General features: G+C 38.4%; 1 protein-coding gene across 2 annotated transcripts in view; it reads left to right on the plus strand.

Annotated features, from left to right (window-relative positions):
- The window catches only part of NAALADL2 (N-acetylated alpha-linked acidic dipeptidase like 2), a 1,191,965-nt gene that overhangs the window by 60,815 nt on the left and 1,117,434 nt on the right, over positions 1-13,716 (plus strand). For both annotated transcript variants that reach the window (XM_059687069.1, XM_059687068.1), the window contains exon 2: positions 3,362-3,424. The gene's annotated coding sequence lies outside the window, so the exon portion shown is untranslated. The remainder of the gene's footprint in view (positions 1-3,361; positions 3,425-13,716) is intronic.

Consider the following 13,716-nt stretch of genomic DNA (forward strand, 5'->3'; position numbering starts at 1 on the left):
CTCAAAATGATACACTAGACTGGGGACTGTCAAGTGATGTTCCTCCATGCCACATTTGTTCCTCAATCTATTTCCATAATCAAAGTTTTATTGGAATACATACCACTACGCTCAGTTGTTTACATATTGTCTGTGGCTGCTTCACATTGTAACAGCAAACAGCATAGTTGTAACAGAGACTATAGGGATAGCAGAGCCAAAAACATTTACTATCTGGACCTTTACAGGAAAAAAAAAAGTTTGCTAGTCCTGCAGTAAACAGATTTAAATACACATATGAGTGCTCATTTCAGCTTGATGCTTCATACTTTCTCTGCAGGGGAAATTAATTTTCCCCATTAGATTTTACTATGCATATTGATTAGAAACACTATTGTTTCATGTGTGCTGGTCTTTTCCTTTTCATTTTGATGATAAACTCCCAGAGGGTGATTAGCATTGTAGAAATATCCTTATAGAAAATATAAAAGATTGCAAACAGAAAGTAGGAAATGTGACTATAAAGATATTAAATGGGACGACAGATCCATCTTTTATATGATCACATTATTTTGTGAATCTCTTAACTAATTTAGTAAAGCAATTTATCGAGGTAAAAAATAGCACATTGACTTAATAGTTCATATGACTTGGAAAAAGGTATAAAATTATGGGTATCACAAAGCATTAAAGCAAGGTTTTTATGAGCATCATCTAGTTATTTCCCATTAGCATTATTAAACATAACCCTGTTTATTGATGTTTGAGTTCATTTAGCCCTGTTTTTGTATATGTAGTGTGTTTCTCCTCAGCATTTTGTGCCAATTTTCATCACATTTTCTTTCACTTTTGCTCATTTAGTTCTATCTTGGTTAGGTATTATTTTCATAACCTTCTACATATTTTATTGTATTCTATAAGTTCTCTCTTAGTTTGGAGTCCAGAATTGAGTGCACTCAGCTAGAGCTCTCAACAGTGCAAGAGTGATAGTGGGATTGACCCCCAACCCCTGTCATCTTGTGAGCGGTATTATGCATCATAATCATCAGCAAATAAAATCCATGTAAAAGCCATCTCCCTAAAGTCTCCTTTCTTTCTCTCTCTCTCTCTCTCAATACATTTGAATGAACACTGGGGGTGGACTTTACTAGAAGCAGAATCCAGTGAGAGTGAGCCCTCTGGAAGGATTTCAGCTCTTGCAGTAGTTCATTTGCACATAAGTATACTTTACCTGCTCTCGGAGATGATGCTGATTATTTAAAAATCAGAGATGAAAAAAGAAACCCCAAAACAAGGTGATTTATTTGCTTTCTGGCAAACTTGAGTCTGTTTTGTAACCTTTGAAACAGGTTTTATGAGTGATACTATTAATATGTATATTCTAGAGTGTATTGTTAATCATTATTGCTCCACTGGGCCTCAGGATTACCTGTCGGCATTGTAATGCAACTTTTCTTAATATTTGCATTTGAAATAACAATGGATCTTAAGTCATCTCATATGTTTCTATGTATCAAATGGGATCCACAAGAAGTAAGGGCTTGCCTCTGAAATAAAAATATTAAATTCCTCTTAAATAGGTGTACAACTTTCACCCTGACCAGTAGCACAATGGTTAGAGCATTGACCCAAGCACTGATGGGCCCTGGGTTGACTCTGGGTCAAGGGTACCTACCTGGGTTGTAGGTTTGATCCCGGGCCCCAGTGAGGGTATGTGCAAGAGGCAACCAATTCTTGTGTCTCTCACATCAAAGTTTCTCTCTCTCCCCCTTCCTCCTTCCCTTCCACACTCTCTAAAAAAAATTCAAAGGAAAAAATGTCCTCAGGTGAGGATTAACAACAACAATGAAAAATATGTAGAATTTTTAAAATCAATGTTGTTTTTATACTTCTGAAATAAACTATGTAACCCTAATAGTTGTGTTTAAATGCTCTCCAGGGTAGATGAAATCCTTTTTCAAAGATAGTTCTATAAGTAGAAACAGAGTAAACAATTGGTACTTCATTTATAATATAGTTCAGTGCACCAGCCATTTATTGTCTACTTTGTGAAATTCCTGTTCAGATTGTAGGGAATGCAGTGATGATGCCAGATCTCCGTGTGTGGATGAAGAGGATTGAAGACAGACATGAGCACATACAACTTTTAGAGTGTGTAGATCCATTACTATGACTTAAGCTCCCATCTTTCAAAGAATGAAAACAATACCAGAAACCGAACTTGAAGTTCCAGATGAATGCACCAGCATTTAATTGTTATAACAAATACAAGACACACTTTCCAGTAACTCAATATTTGTATGCAAATATCAGCAAATACAACTTAAGCTAATCTTTTAAAAATATATTTAAACAAACTCTGTAGATAAATTAGAACCAAGGGACTTCGTTACTTTATGGAGTTCTATAATCAGGTCATTTCTCTGGGATCTAGAATTTGAGCCCATAATGTTATGGTTGTGGTGGCATATAAAATGGCCAAAATGCATGTTCTTTTTATTTGCTATGCACACATTTTATTTTATGCAGTTTCCCAGTTCAGCAAATACCTATGACTAATAGGTGATAGGTACTGGGCTAGGTCTTGGATTGGACTGCATTTTCACTGAACATTATACTTTGTGTGTGTTCTTTTTTCAGAAGTGGGTTTACAATTGCTTTGCTACTGCACCAAGCACTTAGCATATGATCAAAGAACAATAGCATGAATAAATAAAGTGAAATATTTAGACTGCTTAATTTGGGATTTCTCAAGTTACAAAGTCTAGTGAAATTTTACCTTTGCTGATAATTTCATTTTTCCTTGGGAATTTAAAATATCAAAGCCTTTTAAGATTAACTTAAATTGTGTTTGCTGATATTTCCATACAAATACTGAGTGACTGGACAGTGTGTCCTGAATCGGTCAGTCACGCTCCATATTGCTGTTTTTAATAAACACAGTGCTCTTTTAATAAAAAAGAGGTAATTGGTTTGTAAGGCTGACATTTATTTAGACACCTGCTTTAGAATGTTTTCTTCTAATTGAAAGACAAGAGGAAAATAAATTGGGCGATGACTATTGAGGACGGGCTATTTTAGTTTTTCGTAGGGATCACCTTTTTTAAATTACTGAGTTATGATATTGAAAATGAAGGGCAAGCTCCTTGTTGGGGGAAAGTGTTAGAGTAGCCCTAATGCAAAATCTTATTAAGCAACTGTCAGGATTCCTCTATTTTACCCTCCCCTCCCCTATTCTGTAAGAAGCAACTGTCGTTTTGAGTGAGTGTACTGCCAAAGAGACATTTACAAATAAATGAAAAATGTCACAATTGATTTCACTCCTTCCAGAATACCGTGTGTCAGCTTTGTCACGAACCGTCTTTTTTACTCTGTGTTTTAGATCTTCCAGCTGGACACTGGGAATAGCTTTTGATGGTTCAGGGACTCTCTCACTTGACCCCAGGTAAGCCCTCTGTTGGTGACCTTTTACAAATGTTTGTAAAACCATCCAGCAACTTGAGAATATAAAAACCTTATTTCCTACTTCTTCCTGTAACTGAGGTTTTTGTCAAAAAGCATTCAGATATTCATATCATTTACTTACATTTTGGACATTGGGAAAAATTATTTCATGCATTATAAAACATTGTCAAAGTATACAATTTTATTTCACATTATCTTTTCCAGTACAATGTTGTTGTTTTTTTAAATTATCATCATGCTTAATCTAATAATAAAACTAATTACAATGTTACTTATAAAGAGGATATCTAGGTATGCTTTTACTATATTTTCAAAGAACTCTATAGATGTCTAAATTTCTATCACTCTTTCAAAAATAAGTTTATCTTGACTATATAAGTCTGTCATACAATTTACATAAAAGATCATTGATTATTCATTCATTATTGCCATCACCTTAAGTCAGTCTACCAGCAAAAGTGCTATCATGCTGACATTATTGAGGTCATTTACCATGTTAAGCAATGATATGAATTAGCTTATGTAAATGTTTCACAGTGGTATTTGAATTCTCAGTTAATATGGATTTGGAAAAAAAAATTAGAAATTGCTAGCAGTAGTTTTTATTATAGATATTACATTAAAGGAAAGTAAATCTTTACATAAATATATTTTAAGAGATTTAAATCAATATAATTAGTTATAGATCATGCTATCATTTGAGATAATTTAGCTCTCTACTTGAAAGATCATGGAATGAACTAATTAGCTATATTCTGTTTCTCTTGGAAAATAGAAGTTGAAGTAATCACTTTCATTCAACTAATATTTATTGAGCATTCATTCAGTGCAGCTACTTTACATGAATGACATGATGGTGAAGAACCTGCATCTGCTTCTCAAGAGTTTGCAGATTAGTACTGGCCAGTCAAGACAATCGGCAAGTACAACTTAGTGTGATGAGTGAAAACAAAAGGATAAGCATGGGAAATGCGGTGAGCAGCTAGCCAGGCTGGGATACATGTTCAGGGAGTGAGGTGGTAATGGAAGGTTGAAGAACATTTAGTTACAAAGTAGATTATGACAACTGAAGTATAGTATTTAAGGTAGAGAGATATGTCTAAAGAATTAAGGAAGGGACAGTTCATGAGCGTTCCCATGAGCTGTATTTAGGAATTCAGTTATAGTTGTGAACAGTGGTAGTAGTTAAACTGGAAAGACTTCATCTGGTATTGGACATTCCAAATCCAGTTGGCTGAATTCTCATAGTACGCTTGCTATATATAATAACCAGGAAGGTGGGACAGTCTTCTTTATTTAAAAAATTTTTTTTGAGATGTTTTAATTGATTTTAAAGAGAGAGAAAGGGAGAGAGAGAGAGAGATAAACATCGATGAGAGACAAACATCGACTGGCTGTCACTGCACACCCTCTACTGGGGATCAAGCTGGTAACCCAGGCATGTGCCCTGATCAGGAATTGAACCAGTGACCTCTTGGTGCATAGAATGACACTCTATCTACAGAGACACACCGGTCAGGGCAGTCTTCCTCTTTTTCATCTATATAAAAAGAATATATTTCCTAGAATGTAAGGTCTTTGTGAGCAAGCACCTGGGCTAATTTGCTTTGTTCTCCCAAGATCTATTGCAGTACTTTGCACACAGCAGTCTCTCAATATTTATAGTGTGGGATTACAGAATGGAAAAATCTGGAAAATTGAGTAGATTGACTTTACAGAGGCTCCCCCCAAAGACTGAGTATTTATGGTCATATATTCTTTGCCCTGATCAGTTGTCACAAATGACAAAATTCGTTTTAACATTTCCTCTTTACTGTTATATTCACAATAAGAGGTCTCATCAAAGAATATCAATACAAAATACCATTTTGAAATAAACAGTGTGTCAATTCAAAAATAACAATTACATGTCAATACATTTTCTTCAAACAACCTAAAAATAGTTGAGAGGAAACTAAGAATAGGTGAAGTAAATAATTTAGCAAAATATAAAATTGCCAAAATGTTAAATGTTTAGTTAACTATAGAAAATATGTAGTCAAAATACATTATACATGTTTTATTTTGTAATGAGATAGAGATGAAATAATAACAATCATTAAATTAATCTGATATTATAAGATAATGTATTTAATTTAATGAGGAGCCTTTAAAAATATGGTGGTTTGTAAATTACCAAGTTACTTTTATCTGCATATATAAAACCCTAATATGCAAATAGACCAAATGGCAGAACAACTGAACAACGGAACAACCGGTCACCATGACATTCACTGACCACCAGGGGGCACGTGTGGAGCATGGCAGGCGTCAGCTGTGGCAGGATGGCGAGGCGCTGGTCACTGTCATGGGGCGAGCCTCTAGTGGTTACTGGAATTCTTTGTTCCCATGCACCGTGGTCCCGCCGGCACTCACACTTGCTGTCGCGCTGGAGCCACTGCTCACAACCACAGACAGTGCTTAGCGCCAGCCCTGATTGCTCGGCGCCGTCAGCAGGTGTGAGCGGCGGCTGCTGGCCTTCATCACCCCTTAGGGTTTCTCCACCTCCCCCTGCTCCTGAGGGGCGACCAGGGTCGGCAGCTGCCTCTCGCATCTGCTGCTGGTTATGGCCCTGCTCACACCCATTGCCGGTGCCGGGCCCGCTTGCACCCACAGCTGGTCCCGGAGCTGCTGCTCACACTCGCTGACGGCACCGGCCCTGCTCACACCTGCTGCTGGCACCAGCCCCAATCGCTCCATGCTGTCAGCGGGTGTGAGCGGAGCTGGCACCATCAGCACGTGGGAGCGGCGGTGGCAGGGGCAGGGCTGCCAGCAGACAGGGGACCAGGGTCCATGGCGGGAGGGGCCGAGACCTGCCCTCGTGCCCACCGCAGCCTCGCAGCTCACAGTTCCTTCCAAGGTGCATGAATTTGTGCACCGGGCCCCTAGTAATATATATTATTTTATAGTGTGGACATTTTGTATTTAGTTATAAAAGTAGATTTTGTGTTTCTTACCATTTTAAGGTTCTCCATTCTAGAGACTTTTCTTTGATTGGCCTTTCTGAGATTATTACTTTAAAATATGCTATCAGTCACTTTGCTGCCTGATTATCTTTGAGACCAGTGGAGCATTTCTGTGAATTTTTTTGGTCTGACCACATGAAGTTCTACAAGGACTATAAAGATTCACCCAAGACTGCACAGAATAGGATATAAAAGTATAAAACCTAACTATATATAATATTCAAGCATTCAAGAAAATATGAACAAGAATGTCAAGTTGCACACAGAATCAGTCCACCTTGTTGTCCATAGTCTAATGTTATCATTTTGCAATATGAAGAGGAGTCAGTTCTCAAAGAAATGATTCCTGGTATTTTGGAAGAATTGGCATTTATCTGGGTTGCTATCAGTCAAAATGAAGGTCAAGAAAACTTGGAATGTTGTGAAGGGGATCTGGATATGTCACCCCAAAATATGCCTCTTTGGAGTAAGACCTATTTGAGCTGACGGCTGTTGCCTTATTTTCCTAAAAGCAGAACCTCCCAAAAGAATCCAGAAGTCATTGCATCCTCTTCTGGGTCGCAACTCTAATCTCACTATGTTACAGGGTAGGAGCTCGTCTCTCCCTGTTGCCAATAGGGGTGGAGTTCTTGTGATATCCCGAGAAAAGAAATTTTGCGAAACACCATCTCTGTCCCCAGGTGTGATTGACAGACAAGTACCTTCTCTATGTCACCCCAACTTTACTGGGCATGTGTCTATCTTCCCTGTTGGGTCTCTGGTGAGTGTGAAATTGCAGCTTCCTGGTGAAGCTGCCCAAATGACTTGCTTATAATGTCTGGCCTTCCCCCTTTCTCCTTTCCTATTATTGATAACTAGATAATTGCAACAGTATCAACTAAACCCAGACATTGTCACAAGGCTATGCTATACCCCATCTATTCTCTTAAGGGCCCTTTTATCTATATATATAAAAGTCTAAGCGACCTAATGACTGAATGACCAAATGACCTGTCGACCAGTCGCTATGACACACACTGACCACCAGAGGGCAGACACTCAATACAGGAGCTGCTCCCTGGTGGTCAGTGAGCTCCCACAGGCAACCCCCTGTGTCCGGCTAACCTCCCATGGTCCCTCCCTCTGGCCAGCCAACCTCCCATGTCCGCTCCCCATGGTTGGCTGGCCCCAATGGCCCCAATTGGGCCAGCCAGCCAACTTCCCATGGCCCCTCCCCCTAGCTGCCCATCCTCCCGCCACCCCAAAATATGCCTCTTTGGAGTAAGACCTATTTGAGCTAATTGACCCAGATCTCCGGCCAGGCTGAGGGATCCTCCCATGCACAAATTCATGCACCAGGCCTCTAGTCTTTCCATAAAGTAATTTGCTTTTCTATAACTGCCCTATCCCCCCTTCTCTTCCCCTAATACGTTAGGTGATAATAGTATGAGGTACAGGCTGCCTTGTCTGTTGGTTTTCTTCGTTTGCTTCTACCTCTGACTGTGACAGCAGCACCTCTTCTATACCATTACCTTGGCAGGCAGTCTTACCATTTGTCTTTAACAAATTTTCTTCTTAAGTTACCTAAGGCAATTAATTGTTAAAAACAAACAAATGAATGAACAAACAAGCACAAACAACAAAAACTCTTTCTGAGCAAGTGGGATAAGACCTAACAGCTTTCTATGAAAGCAACTATACTACTTTCAGAAGACGTCTTGTGAAATTTTACCCCCAGCATTAGAAGCTGGCTTCATGACAAGGAAAACTTCCATTGTCTTGACAAAGGAGGGTAAATCTCCTCCATTCCATTACTATTTATTGAAAGACTGTTCATGCTAACGTGCTCCATGTGGCTTTTCTTTTTCTTTAATGTACCTATACCATTTCCAGGAACTGAGACAAAAAAGCAGTTCGTTTACATTAGTTTAAAGCCTTTTCCAAGCAACACAGTGTGGCTCATGACAACTTGTTGCCTGGAGATGAGGGAATTTACAATTGGCTTTTTGTAATAATATGTATTTTGAATTCTTCTATAGAAATTTTCATAAAATTTTCTTCTCTTAGTAGTTGCCACCCATCCAAGTATATTTTGCCATAAGGAAATGAAATGGGAGAATTAAAACATCCCTCAAAACTGGAATAACACAGTTTTGGACATAATTGTCCTGCTGAAAATAAGGTTTTGCGCACAGAACCACAACACTTCTCACATTTCTTTCTCTTACTACATTGCTTGCCTTTAACTCCAAATTCTTACTAGATATTCATTAAAATCCAGGTGACATGAATTTCCAAGGAAACTTTTCAGAAATTCTTTCATTTCTCTCAGTATCTATTACGTCACTGCATCTTACATTCCATTTTAATTAAAATTAGTTTAATTTTAATTTGAAATGAAATAAGATAAAGATATGAAGATAATTTTATGCAGAATCCTGATAGAAATTATTTTTGATCACCATATAGCTGAATAATTGTTTGTAAAATTTTTACTTACTGGTTTATTGTCTTCTAAAGTAGAAAATTGGAATGTGTGACAACATAGCTTGATATGTGCTAAATCACAAATTGAGGTCAGAAAGCTAAAAAGTAAAATAAAAAAGGGTGTTTATGTAGATATTTGAGGTATGTGAAAGTACAGTATGTTTACTTAGTAAATTTAAAGTGGGTTAAACAATCAACCATTCAGTGTATCCTGAATTGTGGCATGTGCATGAAAATGCACTGGATGCTATGAAACATTTTTTAAAACATTCAAGATGCATTAGTGGGCTCCATTTATGATTTTCATTATTATGAAGGTTCAGAGGAGTTCAGTATGTTATCTGCTACAAAATTAATTACCATTACTGGAAAACAAAATAGACAGTGATAAAAATAGAGAATAGGAGTATATTTAAGTAGATGCTTTTTATGAGGTGAAGACATTAGTGGGAGTTATTAGAAAAGGGTTAGCTCTAGCTGGTTTGGCTCAGTGAATAGAGTGTAGGCCTGCGACTGAAGGGTCCTGGGTTCGACCAGTCAAGGGCACATGCCCGGGTTGTGGGCTCGATTCCCAGTAGGGGACGTGCAGGAGGCAGTCGATCAATGATTCTCTCTCATCATTGCTATTTCCATTTCTCTCTTCCTCTCCCTTCCTCTCTCAAAACAATATATATATTGATTTCATATATATATATATAAAGGGTTAAATCTGTTTTTTGTAGAATTTTCAGAAAAGGCATTTTAGACCACATGGCTTGAGCTATGTGTACTATGATAAATGGGGAGAATTTGGGTTGATGAGATAGGTAAATAGAAAAATTTATATTATTTTCCCCTTGGGTGACCAAACAGCATGAACCATAAAGGCAATGGTTTAGGAGGTACTGAGGGGCAGAATGGCAGTGTAAGAAGGAGACATTAATGACTGGAACAAAGGATTGGTCCTGGGAAGTTACTGAATGTGAGGAGCCAGGCAGAGTAGTTTAAATCTGGGCAAAGAACTGCTGTAAGAGCTTGATCTGAGGTTGACATTATAAAGATAGGGTCTTCTGTAAAATGAACATGAGCTGGATTAGAGATAGCCTGGCGGGCTGGGAGGGACATCTATCTATGAACAGAGGAGTAAATTGAATTAGGGTACTGATGGGGGGAGTGAATGAAGCAATGCACTGCAAGCAATTAAGGTATATTTTACTGATACTTATTTCTTATTTACAAATTTAACACATTCCAGAGACAGTAATTAGCAATCAGGTTAAATTATTTTGATTACCTCTTTTACATTTAATGAAAAACATCTTTAAAAACTACTTTCTAAGATGTTTGATAGTCTACTCTTTCCATCGTTTCTCTTTCACTGTTGCTTCTTTCTCCCTCTTCCTCCCTTGGTCCTTTTCTGTGTCCTTTCCTTTCCACTTTCTCATATAAAAAAGCAAACATTTAGGGTGGCTTTATTAAATTACTAGTGGCCCGGTGCACGAAATTCATGCACATTAAAAGGGAATTAATTAGAGGAAATATTTTAATATTGCTATTTGCCCTTTCTCTATAATAGAAGTGTTAGAGATGAAAAATTAGTAAAATGTATACGAAAATCCTCCTCCTGTCAGAGTCTGGGGTGCACCACAGGACCCAGAGTCAAGTGCCCACCCACCTGCACGTGCCTCAAAATCGCACGAGACCCAGACCTGGCCGGCCCCACCCCATTAGCGAGATCCAGACCCGGCCAGCCCCAGCCCTGTCAAGCCCCGCCAGGCAGGGGGTGCAGCCTCAGGTCCCCTGGCCTGGTGCCAGGTGGGGGGTGCAGCCTCAGGTCCCCCGTCAAGCCCTGCCGGGTGGGGGTTGCAACCTCAGGCCCCCCAGTGCTCACCGGGCAGGGGGCCACAGCCTCAGGTCCCCTGGAACACCCTCAGGTCCCCTGGCCTGGCACCAGGGTGGGGGGCATGGCTTGAGGTCCCCCAGGCTATCACCTGAGCCTGGGGATGCGGCCTCAGGTCCCCCAGTCTGGGATGAAGGGTACCCCTTGAGGTCCCCTGTCCAGCCCTGCTGGGCAGGGGACATGGCCTGAGATCCCCCATTCTGGCACCATGGCAGGGTGCATGGCCTGAGGTTCCCTGGCCCAGTTCCAGGATGGGGGGTGTGGCCTCAGGTTCCCTGGCCTGGCCCGGTGCCACGCAACCTCAGGTCCCTGCTGATCGCTTGTTATGGGAACCTCGCCTCTGCTGTGGGCACAGCCATCTTGTCTTACGGGAACCTTGTCTCTGCAGTGGGCACAGCCATCTTGTGACAGCGTGATGGCGTGAGGGTTAATTTTCATATTACCTCTTTATTATATAGGGTTTATAGTAATCATTCATCATTTAATATAAGTATTACCTAAACATTTTAAAATCATAGACTTAAAATGAAAGCATAGCAACCTTGTTATATATCTCCCCAGTTCTGCTCCTAAAAGACAACCATTTTCAACTGTTCTAATTTTTTCTTCTGCTAGCTGTATGCTTTTATAGTTATTTCTTAATTTATAAATTATTGATATTATCATTGACTTCTTGTTTTTTTGGTGAGAATGCTTTTTAAGATCTCATACCCACTGATCCCAAATATCCTCTCTTCATTTTAATTTAAAAATTATATCACACTTTGTGAAATTAATGGTTTTCACATATATAATTACTAAATGAATATTGTTTACTTCTAAATTAGGGCATGTTCTATGAATGTTTCTCATATATTTTAAAACTTTTCTGAAATTAACATTTTCCTTTCTTGTTTGCTTAGTTTTCTTTATATGTGTTCCTATTTGTTCCCAACATGTTCTAGAATAGTAAATGACTATCAATAACATTTTAAAATGATTTTTGTTGTCATTGTTCTCAGAAAAATGACCTTCGTCACCTTTATTGTTAAAGACAGAAGTACAAGTAAAGATCTTAGTCCTAATCTTAGGGAATGAAGAAAACAAAAGACTCCAAGATAAACTAGTAAAAGTGTTCTTCTGAAAACCAACAAGATAAAGTCCTCTTGAATTTGATGTGGAGATAAAGATTATGAAGAAGAAGGGAATGGATCCAGACCAATTAATCCATTAGCAATATTAAACATTTTTATGTTTATCCTGGAGATATGCTGTTGTGTCCCTTCATCCTCCTGCGTAAGTTTTAACTGTTGTTTCTAAACCTGGTACATCGGCCATTCTGGAACATCTCTGTTTTTTGTATTAGGATCCATGTTACCTGCATCTCATTTTTTCTCTCCAATGGCTTTCTAAGAAGGGGTGCCTGGGAAAGTTTTCTGACCCTTTAAGAGCTTGAAAGTCTTTATTTTACTCTCGTGCTTAATAGGTAGCTTGCGTGAGCATAGGCAGCTTCCTCTCAGAATTTTGAGGCTTCTGTTATCTTGTAGTTCTTGTGCTGAGAAGTCTGAGGACACTGTGGTGGTTGATGCTTCTTTTCTCAGGAAATTTTATGATCTCTTTGTTGAACAGCTGTGTGCCTTGCAAACTGCTCTTTCGGTTTCGTAATGTTCCTACTATCATTATTGTTATTGTTATATTTTTATCGTGATTTTCTTCTGATTTTGCTCTTTATTTCTGCAGCTCCTACTATAAAAAATGCTGGCTATCCTGGATTAATTCTTTGATTTTTTTCTCTCCCTCCTGCCCGCCCCACCTACTTCTCATTTCTTTTGTTTCTGGTGATTTCCTGATTTAATCTTTTATTATTATTTTTCTAATTTATAGGAACTTTTAATTCTGGGATTGTTCTTATTTTATGGTGTCCTGTCCTTGATTGGTACAGTGTAGTAACTATATTTTGTTGAAGTCTTTCTCATTTTGCATAGTCTTTTCCTCCTGGTTCCTTTTTTTGTTGTTTGTTTGTTTGTTTTACTCTTTTTGTGTGTATGTGTGTTGGAAGCATTCCTCATATATTTACTAATTATTAAATTCTTATTTAAAAAATGAAACAAAAAAAGCTGATAACTTATGTGGGATTTGTTTTCTGGTGAGCTGTAATACAGGATGAGCTTTTCATTTTAAGTACCTGATGGTATAGATATAACTGTAAGTTTTATAATAACTCAGAATAGATATTTCTCCCATTTTAGTGCTGAAGAAACAGGGTCAAATTGAAGTTAAGTACTTTATTTCAAAGTTATACATCTCATCAGGTGCAATACGCTGTTTTTCCATTAGCTCTAAATGACTCAAAGTTTACATTCCTCATAAGAAATAATTTATTTTTTTCCTTTTGCAGTTCTGAGTCGTGGCATTATGGTAAAGTTTGGTGAAAGAGTCACAGCTCTTTATATTGAAAAGTAAAGGTTACTGAACATCATTACACATACATTGGCAATGCTGTCTGAAGACTTTCAGTTTGTGGGCTGGTGGGGTGGTTCAGTTGATTGGAGCCATCCTATATACCGAAAGGTTGCCGGTTCCATCCCAGGTCAGGAGGCAACCAATTTCTCGCTCTCTCCTCTTCCTCGATCTCTCTCTCCAAATCAGTAAAGCCATATCCTTGCTTTAGGATTTAAAAAAAGATTACAGCATTTAAACTAAAGGTTGGAATAGTTAATTACAAAATAATTGAAAATGCTTCACCAGTTTCTACTTTGCCGAGTCACCACATTCTTGCATAAAACTAGAAGTAGAAAAGGAAGCACCTTCATAAACTTGGTAATCAAATATCAATATAAATGCAATCTTTTGAAAAGCAACTTGGTAATATACATCAACAGCCTTTAGAAGTTCATACCTATGACCTACATATTTACTTTTAGAAATGACTTCTAAAGAAGG

This window comes from Myotis daubentonii, chromosome 3 (genome assembly GCF_963259705.1).
Source record: "Myotis daubentonii chromosome 3, mMyoDau2.1, whole genome shotgun sequence".
Lineage (NCBI taxonomy): Eukaryota > Metazoa > Chordata > Mammalia > Chiroptera > Vespertilionidae > Myotis > Myotis daubentonii.